Genomic DNA, 13,134 nt, shown 5'->3' on the forward strand with positions numbered 1-13,134 from the left:
TATAATATTTAATCTGGACTTGTTTCGATTACTATTATATAATTTTGATATATGCATTTGCACATCAGTTTGCATATTTTGCCACACAAATTCATTTCATTAACAATACTAATTGCTGATCAGCTCACATTACTGTTCTTCATAATATGATAAAAGATAATTGATCGAGTATAGCTTGTGGAATAAAGGCTCTTTTATTTAGCTACATTGATTTGAATGTTAATCTATAATTTTGATATAATCAGATTATTATTGATAATGAAATTATCACACAAATTATTAATCACGAACATTTGAGTAAATATTCTTTTCAATTAAATTTTTGGTCAATGAAATATCTGAGGTAATTCTAAAATTTTTGAATTTCAACAGATATTAACTATACATGCTATTGCCCTTTTTTCTATATGCTTCTTTTTAATCTGATAAACACTATTCGCGTGATTTGGGAAAAAAAGAAGAGAGAGAAAATATATGTAACAGGTAGAACGAGTAATCTTCGACCCCAAAAAGAATATATATTCTTGATCAACGTCCGTCTGTCTGACTGTCTGTCGACCTGTCTGTAATTATAAGAGATGGAGACATATGAATCCATCTTAAAAGCGGTCTTATGATGATTTATGATCTAAAAATAATACTGCGGTCTGATATAAATTATCCAACGTTATTTAAGAAATAATTTTAGATTGCAAAAAAGGCTGGTGATATCGGTTCTAGTATTCTGTGTGTTGTCTATTGTATTCTGTGGTATATTTTTAGCTAGCTAGTATATTTTTATACCAAATATTACGAATATGATATATTCGATATAAAATATACTAGTCTTTTTTTTTGGTGATTTTATTAATTTCGAATTTTTTAATTGGTCAACTCAATGTCTGAGTTAAATCGGATTCTTTAATAAAAGCTATTGACAAATTTCCCTCCCTCTCTATATCCTTCCCTCTTATCTGCTGGCTTTATCTGCGTCTAATTCGTGTATGTTTATGTTTATGTGATTCGGTAGAATTCGTGTAATTCTGAGTGCACCCTTCAATTATCTAAACAAAAGCCCAGCGGCGCCTTCAAAGCACAAGAACAACTCTAAAAGCGGCGCACAGTTGCCAGATATATATAGAAAGAGAGAGAGAGAGAGAGAGTGAGCAAAAGAGATAGAGAAAGAGAGAGAGAGAGAGAGAGAGAGAGAGAGAGAGAGAGAGTGGGGTGCATTTATTCAGCGAGTGAGCTGAACAACTAATTAAACTTTAACAATAGAAAAGTTAGCAAACAAATGTCATTATGCACAAAGTTGGAACTGTCTGGGGCTAAATTTTAGTTTTTTTTTTTTTTGTGGATTCAGATTTGAGATTCAGATTCCGATTCCGATTCGGGGGTCCACTGTCAATGACCAAAAAGATGGCGCCCTTTAAGTTGGCTGACACATTTCAAAACTAGGTTAACTGAAAGCAAATGCTGCGAAATACAAAATACTCAACTTGATTCGTAAGCCTAAAACTGTGGCCAATGCTCTAGGGCTGTGCTCCGATTGCGAGTGTCACTGAAACTGAAACGTACATAAACAAATCGGATTAGTTGACAAAAATACATGTATGTACGTATATAAAAAAATGAAAAATCCAATTAGTTGTGCACCGTCGTGCAATGGGCAACACTTTTAAACTGTTGTCAGCTCAAAGATACATAAATATCTGTATCTTTTTTTTTTTTTTTTGGTTTGGTGTTGTGTGTGCCCAGCATTTTGATGGATGTGTGGCATGCGTAAGAATTTATAGGTCGCTTGATCGATGGACCGCACATTGATTTACGGGAATATTGGGCCCTAGAAACTACACATGCAAATTGTCAGACAGCCTGGCGACCCTAGGAACGAGAACGAGAATGAGAAACATGCTGCGAGCTGCTGACAGCAGAAATCCTCGGCGACTAAGCCGACAAACTGCGCACCTGCCAAAGCATCGACTGGGAAAACCCAAAAAAAGAAGAGAATAGCAGACAGGTAGAGACTGGATGGTAATGAACCTCTAAAATCCACGCCTCGTTGCAAATCCCTCAATGCATCTGCAGCATAGCAAATGCAAAAGGGAATGCGACTGGATAAAGGGCTAGAATAACACTGAGCGTGTAATGCAAAAACAATAAATGGCTAAGCAAAGAACGCATATTATCATAATCACCAATAAAATTTAGCCGAGGCTTAGCCCAACTCAACAGGTTGTGTCAATGTTTCCAAGAGAAGAAGCTCTGCTTAAACGCATCTTCTTGGTATTACAATCGAGCAGCACTCACACTCTACATTCTGTACTCACTCTCACACTCATACTCATACTCACACCCGCACCCGCATATTGCATATGTGTGTAATTCAATCGGGAATCGGAGCCAGCATAAAATGCGCAATCTGCATCTGTAAGATACTCTCTCGGGTGCATTAACATTTTCCTGCCATGCTAATCACTCTCAAATTATATATCTACTTCTTTTTTTTTGCTCCTTTTTTTTTGTCGCAATGTTTCTGCATGCAATTAGGCGATTAGTCACGCCCTGATTTGTCATTGATACCCAAAATGCAACTATTCAATGTAATGCGGGTGCTTGAGATAGCAACAGCGTTAGTTTCAAGGAGAAAACTGTTGATAAGCTGCCAAAGAATGCTGCCAACAATCTGAAAAGATTGTTAAAATCTACTAAACACTTACAACTAAGACAAAACTATTTGTTTTAAAGTTGACTGAAGTGGTAAAACTATAAATATTGATTTGTGTTTCGAGCACTTTGTCCAACATTATTTGGCAGCTTAGAAAGGATCTTAAATTAACTAATGTACAACTATTTTTAAATTATGTGAATAACATTTTGCCCAAAAATATATTTTCAGCTTAAGTTACAGCATCTTCAAATAAGCAGTTTGAAGTATTCGGTTGGGAATTGTTTATATCACTGATAAAACAACATATTTTAAATGAAAAGAAATAGATAAGAAATACAAAAGTTGTTGTAATAACATAAGCTGCGAGTAATAAACCTGTACAACAAATATGAATTTCATATAAATAATAATAATTGTATTCAACTAGAACTATTTTGAACGACGAATAAAATTTCTGAGTGAATATAAATTTAATAATACAGATTGCGAAACTCAAGTTGAATTATTTTTTTCAAGAAAGAAATGTCTTGATGAAGAAACATTTTTTGTATTTTTTTTTTGTCATAAATATCTATAATTCTGTTATTAATTAGGATTTTGTAAGCCATTTAAAAATAAGTTTAAATTTATTTAAGGCAATTTGTAAATGCATGAATTGTGCTAAGCTGAAAGTTAGCCTTAGTCTCACTCTCCCACTATGCCCACTGGCACGCCCACTTGCAGACACGTCCAACAACATGGCACAGCACTTGTGTCACTTAATTAAGTCGGCATTTTATTGTCGTCGTCATCGCCACCATCAGCAACAGCATCAACAGCAACAGCAGCAGCATCGTCTCTTAAGTTAATTACTCAACGCAGGCAGCTTTATAACCCAGCAGAGCTGCATCAACGACCTCTGTGCTCACACCTGGCAACTCTGGCTGGCAGGTGAGCAGGCGACCAACGCTCCTCGGCACCTCCCACTTTACAACTGTTGGCACTACTTTCAGCTGGGAGGCTGCCAAGTGAGCATAACAATTCCTCCGACTCGGCAGCAACTTCTTTCCTCTTCTCTCCCAGAGAATTGGCAACTCAAGGGAGGAGGAGAGAAGCACTTGGGCGCATTTGTTGATTCGCGCACTTGAACAAGATGGCAGCGCAAACCAAAGTCGACACTGGCAGGCGCAGCTCTTATCTTAATGAGTTTTATGCATCTAATTAAATAAATTGCACCTCTCGTCATCGTCGTCAGTCGTCAGTCGGTAAGTCTGTAAGTCGTCATTCAGGCGCTATGACAACTGAGCCGCAACTCAGGTACACACAAAAATAGTAGATCTCGCTCGCTCGCTATCAAATTTGGAGAGCTGAGGGGCAGCAAGTAGCAAGTGTAGTGCACTTTGCAGTCCATTGCCAAAACCATGGCCCCACCCAATGGGGGGCCACATTCCAGACCACACCCAGGGCGAAATTCAATTTTAATTACAATTTTTGCTGCTGTTTTTTGCGCTGACTTTTCCCAAAATCGATTTTGTTAAACAATTTTTTTATACACAATTTGTTTATGTGATGGCATGTATATATGTACATATACGCTTATGTGCTGCAATATGTTATGTATGTGTATATTTTAATCAACCGCTTCCAGACACACACACACACACACACACACGCACACATACTACCAAGTTTGCGCTGGTTTTGTATCGACAACGACAGATTGTTTTTTACACCCGATACTCGATATTTTACCTCGTACCTGTGCTCGCATTTATTTATTTACTTCACATTGATGCTCTGCCCTCATCTAGTAGACGCATTCGCCATCGCAATCATCGCATTTTCAATTTTTCGCTTACAAATTGGAAAAGTTCAAACGCACAGAACAGAACAGAACAGAGAGCCAAAAGCAGCATCGAAATGGTATCCAAAACTCAACCACATGAATATCTCTGCTCACTCGCTCCAGTCTCAGCACAAAATTCATTCCATTCCAATCCCGAGTTGCCAGCCGAGACCCAGACAGGAACAGGCCAGACATATGCATGAGCTCAAAAGCTACAGATAAATGCAACAACAACTGCACCAAAACTCAAACTGAAACTGACCAATGCACAGTGGGGCAATCTACTTAATTGCGATTTTTGCGTTATTACGAAAAAAAAAGTCTGAAGAAAGTCCTTCATTTAATATGTACTATTTTGGTAAATTTTAGCTTTATTATTTATTATTATTTTTTATGTGTATAGTATATTTTGACTTTAATTTGTAACATTTGTCTTATTATATTATATATTATCATATATGAAAATGTAGATAATTAGTCAAACTACATTTTAATTTAAGAAATAATTTTGTCTGACAAAAAATGGCTACTGTAATCGGTTGGCTGATAGAACGGTATATTTTGTACTCTATATATTTTACATGCAATACTATATCGATATACCAAATATATCCTTTGAGATATTTCAGTATTTTTTTCAGTATACTAATTAAGTATGTTTTTAGAATATAGTTAAATTGAAAATGTTGCTTTGGTTAATAGTCTGGTATATTTTGTGCTCTATGGTCTATGAAAGTAATGTTATATCGATGTACCAAATATAGGTTTTGGTATATTTTGGTATTTTGCAGTATTTAAATTTTGTATATTCTAAAATATGGTATTAGGAAAAAGTGTTATTCCGAATAGAATCTGTCGATTTTTCTTTGTTTTTGCAAAATTGAGCATTATTTAATTTTTTTATTTGTATGTATTAATTTTTTACCAAATACGAATTATTTACAACCACAGTGCATTTGTCAAATTGTTGTTATTGTAGAGCACATTTACATATACGCATTCCGCACACAGCAACAACAACAACAGCAACACTCATACTGGCATTCACATACTTATTTTGAACATTTCGCCATGTCCGGCAAAAGCGACGTCAATGACAAGCCCCGGCTGGCTGAGTGACTGTCTGGACAATGGGACAGACGGACGGACAGATGGACAGATGAACTGACGCCTGACTTGCCGACTGACTAAATGACTAACTGACTGGCTGGCTGACTGACCAATGCCATGAAAGTCGCCGCCTGTGCTGCCTAGATAGTGTTGTGCCCTGCAGCTTTTTTTTTTGTCTTTTTTGCATGCATGCATGTATGTGTGTGAGTGTGTGTGGTAGTCTATGTGAGTGTGTGTGAAAGTGTGTATCTGAGCTGATTGATTGATTATTTGTTCCGCATCACTCACCTGGAAAATTCAACTGAAGTGGCAACTTTAATTAATTTGCTTATATACGAGAACGAGGCAAAGCTGTTGTTTTTGTTGTTGTTGTTGTTGTTGTTGTCGGTGCCGCCAAGTTGACGTTGTTCATATGGTTTGCACAACATGCGAGTCTCCACATAAGCTCCATATATATACTATATTTACGGGCATGCACAGTATATAATCAGAGCACAAAAGTTTAATATATATACTTGCAAATTAATTGGTTTAACGTACATACAGCCAGGCGAATGGCGGATGGCCGTTAGGTGAGGCCAGAATGTGTCTGGCCATCATTTGGGTTGAGCCAAGTTTAATTATCGTCTCGTATAGTGAGAGCATTATTCAAATTAATTCAGATCGAGTATACATAGTACATATTGTTGGAATGAGTAGCAGAAAACAGAGCTTGACCCATTTTACCAAATAAAGCGAAACGTGCATTAAAGTTATTACTTTTGGCTTAAAATAAAATATAATCTTCAATTTAAAATCAATTTATTCGAACAAGAAAAATTATTTTGGAAATTTAGTAATTTTTATAATTTATGTATATTTAATTCAATTTGGTAAAAAACATTTGTGAATTGAAAATAACTAAATACTTTTTTAAATGGCATATTTTATTTGGTATTGAATTGTAACTACTTTTTCTATATATTTTAATGAATAAGTTAACCCTGTTAACCATAAAAAGGTAACAATTTATTCTTGAACTTTGCTAAAGCTTTCCAAATGAATAAGAAGGTCATTGACAATGGAAGCCACAAAGAGTCAGAAGGCAACTCAATCAGACCCTTTCAATATCATTTAATATTTTGACTAAACTTTACTGAGCACAACACATAAATTCAATGCTCGGACACGAAGACAAAACAACAAATGCCTTGACAATAAATTAATTGGGATTGGGTGTCTAAAATAAAACAGAGATCATTTGTAAGAATTATGAACCGTCTCAAATAACAATAACTGTTTTCACACTCTTGAGCCTATGATGTTCCCACAACAGTTCCCTTGTAAAAACCAAAAAATAAAAAACAAAAATACAACATAATTCCCCGAAATAGACGCGACACAAAAATATAACAAATTATGTGTAATAATTTAGCGTGCGCCAAAATACCGTTGAGTTGAATATTTTATATTCGGATGCTATCTATAACAATGGGTCCAGATTTGTTTATTGACAATACCCGATTAGGTTTTTACCGTTTCTTTACCCAGCTATTAGTTGAGATTTGATGACATATTAATTGTTGAATTTATAATTGATCTATTTTTATATTTACAAAAAATAAAAACTTTCTTTGCCAGAATTTCACCGAAACGGACCCAAAAAAGAAAAAGCTGCAACGCATTTACCGAAATAATCTTAGATTAATAGTTGCAGATACCCTCGATTGCCATTAATTAAATTGCCGATTAAGTCTGACAATAAGAATGATATCTAATCAACTGATTACCGACAGTTGCAACTGTTTTTCGATTTATATCTCCTCAATCTAAATGCTACTATTTGACCTTGCCCATTAGACTTCTGAAGAAGCCAATGACGCAGTCTCGACTCGCTGTCAACCGACTGCTGACTGACATATTGTCCATCGAGCTTCATTTCTCTTAACTCATGGATATTTATAGACAATTGGTTAATTTGTTTTCTTTTTTTTTTTTCCTTTTTTTTGCTCTTTGGCAGTAGCAACGTTAACTCGTATAATTTCGTAGAGATTTCATTTGAACTGCATTCCGGTTCTTTATTTTTAGTCCAGAAAGTGGTTATCGCAATAATTATATGTTTTAGCATTAAGTGTTCACTTTTTAGCATAAAATATGCACAGCAATTAAGTATCAAAATATCCGAGACTACAAAAAAGTTTAATAAATATTCATCGGAGAAATGGCGCAACTTGAATATGACTTCATAGAAGTCATTTTTTAGAATAACTGTTTATGATCTCAATTTAATATTTTTATAATCGAAACACGCTTACAACTGAACACAATATAAACGAAAAGTTTTGAAATTAAATTCTTCTTATTTATCATTAAGAAAAACTTACTTTTCACTTCATTTTAGAAATATATTCAAGTTAAGGCGCAAACTTATATTGGCCAAATGATGCCATTTCCCCTCTCGACCATCCAGGCTCGTAATTCTTTTCGAAAAACGCATTAGCAACTTCACACCCATTTGACGATGGCCAGAGGCAAAGCCAGACACATTTGCTGGCCGCAAACTCAGAAACCCAAACTCGATGCGCGTGCAGCTAATACGAGTTGGATATTCTGTAACCCTAAGGTGCCGAAGGTGCTGAAGGTGTCGAGGTGAGGCTGCTTATTTAAATGCTACACCAATTTATTGTCAACGAGCACATTTCATTCATTGTCCTGGGTGTCGCATCGCATAATCCTTGAATGGGCTACGTGCCCTCAAGGCGGTTCCTTAATACATCGCATCGCATCGTATCGCATCGCTTTGCCTAACGACTTCCGTTCGAGCTTTGCGCACGCGCAGATCGCTTCGATGTGTTTTTTTTTTTTTTTTTTTGGAACTGGACTTGAGGCAGGGCCTCAGACTGGATGGAGCGCCCACAGTTTTTAATGATAATCTCTTGAGTTATGTGTTTTTAAATATAATTTCGTTGTTGGCGTGCAGACGACGGCCCCATAACTCACATAGCGCCAAGTCACGAACTGTCCAGTTGATAAAAAAAAAAGGCGAAAATAAAGTAGAAGTTGCCTGTAAACTGTCCAAGTTGAGTGCTTACGTTTACAGCATGTAACATATATAGTATACTATATAAGGCACTCCCACGGCATCTCATTAATTGGCTCATAAAATAATGGACCAGCTACTTGAATCTGGCTGAAATCTTTGCGTGTCTGCTGGGCATCCATAAGCAGAGCGTTTAACTTTTCACAAGCATGCAGAAGCGGCAAATTTGGCACCCAATTTATCAAATTCCGACGACCCCGCGGGTCTTGCACTTCACTTGTGCTCCGTTCCATTCCGTTCCCATGCTCAAGCCATGCGGCAAATCCTGGCGAGCAACAGGCGTGGGAATCCAGTCAGTTGTGGCTGTAGTGTAGGTGAAAGAAAGCTGAAGCGGCAATCTAGCGATACTAATTCGTATTACCCTGTTCCACTTTCAGTCCCAGTCTGTCCATTGCAGGAGCAGCAGCTGCTGTCACCACAGAACACGCTGTAATCCTGCGGCGTAACTTGAGCTCAAGTCGCGACGACCAGATGCCGGAAAAGGGGTCGTGTTCCGGGTGCGAAAGCCACAGGCAAAGCCCAGAACCCAGAACCCAGAACTAAGAACTCAGAACCCAAAAACCACCCTCTGCGTCACATGCTGAGCGTGTGCTTGGGCTGTGCAATCAAATCAAATGAAAACAAATAAAATTAAAATCCACTTTGAGCCTATTAAAGTGTGCCAGTTGCACAGCCAGCTCTCCTCCTAGTCATCCTCAAACTGTCACTCGCCGTCGTTAGTTTTAATTGACATGCAAGTCAACGTCCAGCCGACGGCGACATGTCAATCAAAAGTGCAGGCAGCCGAGTCCTGTCCTGTCCTCACACCCACCCCCCGCCGTCGCCTCATTGCCCATAGTCGATAGTCTATAGTCGCCCCTCCTCGTTTTTCCCTGTTCTACACCTCATTATGTCGTTCTCTGGTGCTGCGGTTTGTTGACACAGACATCAGACGGCTCAACAGCTGCGCCTCATGCGCATTTATTTGGCTGTTTTTTAAGTGCTCGCTTTCATTAAGCTGTTGGTCTATTAATTGCTTCAATTGGCTCTATAGCCAATCTGACAAATGAGCTAGTTTTGCTTAAGAGAAGCTACTTAAGTATTTCTCGATACTATTTGATGTTATAATTTGGAGATAATCTACATCAGAAAGCAACAGCTTCACCTACACAGAAACACAAAATGCTTATCAATTTTACCGAATTTACACTTCTGATTGTGACATTTGATACAACTAAAGTTAATCTAAAAACCAATTCTACTTATTTTGATCAAAATTATTATTATTGATTAAGAAATTTTTTCCCATTTTTTTTTATTTTTTTAAGGACGATTTGTCCTTAAGATAAGAATACGATGAGATGGTATTAGTTTGGTTATTTCGACCCCATTTTGAATAAATGCAGAAGACTGCAGAATTATTCTTAAAACAAATCAAATAAATATACTGAAAACAAATTAAAAAAAGATAATATGGTATTTAAATATTATTATTATTATTATTATTATTATATTATTACATTCTAAGTATATCATAAGGTAAAGAAAGCTACAGTATAGTGTGCTCGACTGTAAGACACCCGCTAGTCATTTTGAATAAATGCAAAACATTGCGTTATTATTCATAAAATGTATAAAATATATACCGTAAAAATTCTAAAATAACCGAAGGCGCTCTTCTAACAAACCTCATGGGTAGCGGGTATAAAAATACTAAAATGTGACCACTTCTTTTTATATACCCATGTCTGAATTAAATTATCATATTGGAACTTTTAATATTTATTATATTTTAGTATACTATTTAATTTTAGTGCATCCTTGCACTTTTTTACTTTTATATTGTTTTATAATAAGTCATTTTTGTAGCTTTATTATCAGTTAAGAAACTACATTGCATTTTAATTTGCTTGTCATTTATTGAAATTTTCGATAAATTCATTATTTTTATTTTATTTTTCAAATATTTAAGTATATTATGATACTTAATTTTAGTGCATCTTTGCACTTTTTCCTTTCATATTGTTTTATAATAAGTCATTTTTATAGCTTTATAATCAGTTAAGAAACTACATTACATTTTAATTTGCTTGTCATTTATTGAAATTTTCGATAAATTCGTTATTTTTATTTTATTTGTATCCAATTAAGCAGCCGTTAAAAGTTTTAAAACTTTACTCATAATTAATGCTTTTATTTGCAATAAGATTAATTACTCATTGTAATATGACTTTTATTTTGTATTTATATTTGTAATCAATTTAAAATTGCTTACTTCAAGTGTTTTAGAATTATATTTTTGGCTTTAATAGCCTTGCTAAACAATCAAACACTTATTGTGGAGTGTAAACACGAATCGAGTCACGTTTATTGACCGTCTGCCATATGCTGAATACCGAGAACAGAGAACTGAATGCTGAATGGTAAATGGCAAATGGCAGAGAGGCGGCTAATAGGCCAATAATTGCATTATATCTGAGCTGTCTGGGGCAGACAACCTTCATTCAGTGAGTGAGAGAGAGAGTGAGAGCTGAGAGCTGAGACAACTGGCTGAGTTTGCGCAACAAATTGTTGTCAATGTGGCAAAGAAAACAGTTGTTGCCACAATCAGTTGCCGCCTCAGTTGGCTGGGCAAATTGACAATTGAATGTGGCGCCGATCTGCATGGAGACAGAAACAGAGACAGAGAGAGAGAGAGATAGAAAGAGAGAGTGTGTGCGAGAAAGAGAGAGAAAGGGAAGGTGTCACCTGCAGTGGTCACAGCTTTAAACGGGTCTTGAGCTGGACAAAAGGAGCGCTCCCTAGAATTTGTGGCAACTATTCAAGACGTTGCAACTGCAGCAATTGCAATGCATCGTTGAGTTCAGTGTTGACTTGAACACACACACACACAAATACACGCACAGATATAGAGTGGCCAAGTTACATATAGAATTGTGGGTTTGTTTGTTCGTTTTGTTAAACAATTTGTTTGCTCTGTCACACGCACATTGTGCTAGCCCAGAGAGCTGCTAATTGCACTTGTTGATTGCCTGATAACAGGTTGCCATCCGTCCGTCTGTCTGTCGGTCTGTCTGTCGTTCTGTTTGTCAGTCCAACCTTGCATAAGTGCCAATGCATAAGACAAACTTTTGTCCAAAACACTCAATGGCTGTAGTGGGCGTGGCAGCCACGCAACTAACTGGGCGTACAATCGCCCCAAACTGCAACTGCCAACAACAATGGCGCACATGTTCGACTTTGACTACCAAGTTTCGTCTTTGCACGACAATTCTGCCAAGTTGTTGCCTTGTGCCTGTTGCCACTGCAACTGCAATTGCAATTGCAACTGCAACAAGAGCCATAACAAATGCCACTGCTACTGTCAGGGCAAACAAACTTAAGTAGGTAATTTGCAACTAATTTTCAAGTGGGCAATTCAAGTTGAACGCGTCGGCCACATTGTGAGTTTGTGTTGACAGCCATTGCGCATTGCTCATACGCAGCGTAGTACATTGCACATTTTACGAGTACGTTCTGCTATTGCCGGTCGCGTTATGTCTGTCAGGTGTCGCATTGTAATTAGAGAGGCATTCCAACTGTTTTCGTGCTGAGTGAGACATTGGCAGCATTGATAAAGTCACTGCATTTCAATTAAATTTAAGGTTGAGATTCATTTGCTAAGTAAATAATGCTTTGTTGCTTGCAAATGTCTGAAAATAGATCTCTTAATTAAGAGTTATTTATTACTTTGAATAAACAGCTTGGACTGCAAAAAAGTATAGTTGATAGCTTATCTAATAGGTTAAGCTCATGTCCTATATTTGGAATGTAGCACTATATTAATATACCAAATATAGTTTTTGGTATATTTATAGTATTCTGCGCGATATATTCATTTGGTATATTTTGAAATTAATACCTCACTTTATACTATTTTCTTTTATTCACAATGTTTAACGAGTATTTCACAGTCTATTACACTCGATTGTAACTTTCTTACTTGTTATGTTTATGTTGTATTCTATTTTAATTTTGTTAGGAGGTATTATAAGCTTAATTATAAGTAAATAAATAAAGGCAATATTTATGAGGAGACATTCAATAAGGTAAATACATAAGATTAACGTACAATAAAAATCATATATTGCTGCAAAAAGACAAATATATCCTTATATTACTGAAATAACGACTTTGAATTTATTTGCAAATTATTTACTAAACAAATTAGGTACAGTTTCAAAAGAAGCTTCAACATTTATAGAGCTTTATTGTAATATGTATACTTAAGGGTAAGGAGTAAAATTGTTTAAAAACAAAAGTTATCTGCTAGCAATGTTTTAATGAAGTACAGTTGATACCAAATATTTTAAAATTATCATAGTATTTGTTGTAATTAATATACAAAACCCTTCATTTCCAACAAAGAATATATTGAAGCAATATTAAATTATTGGCATGGATATGTTTAATAATATTAAAAATCTAATCAAATAACACATTATAAAATGA

This window comes from Drosophila albomicans, chromosome 2L (genome assembly GCF_009650485.2).
Source record: "Drosophila albomicans strain 15112-1751.03 chromosome 2L, ASM965048v2, whole genome shotgun sequence".
NCBI classification, from domain to species: Eukaryota; Metazoa; Arthropoda; class Insecta; order Diptera; family Drosophilidae; genus Drosophila; species Drosophila albomicans.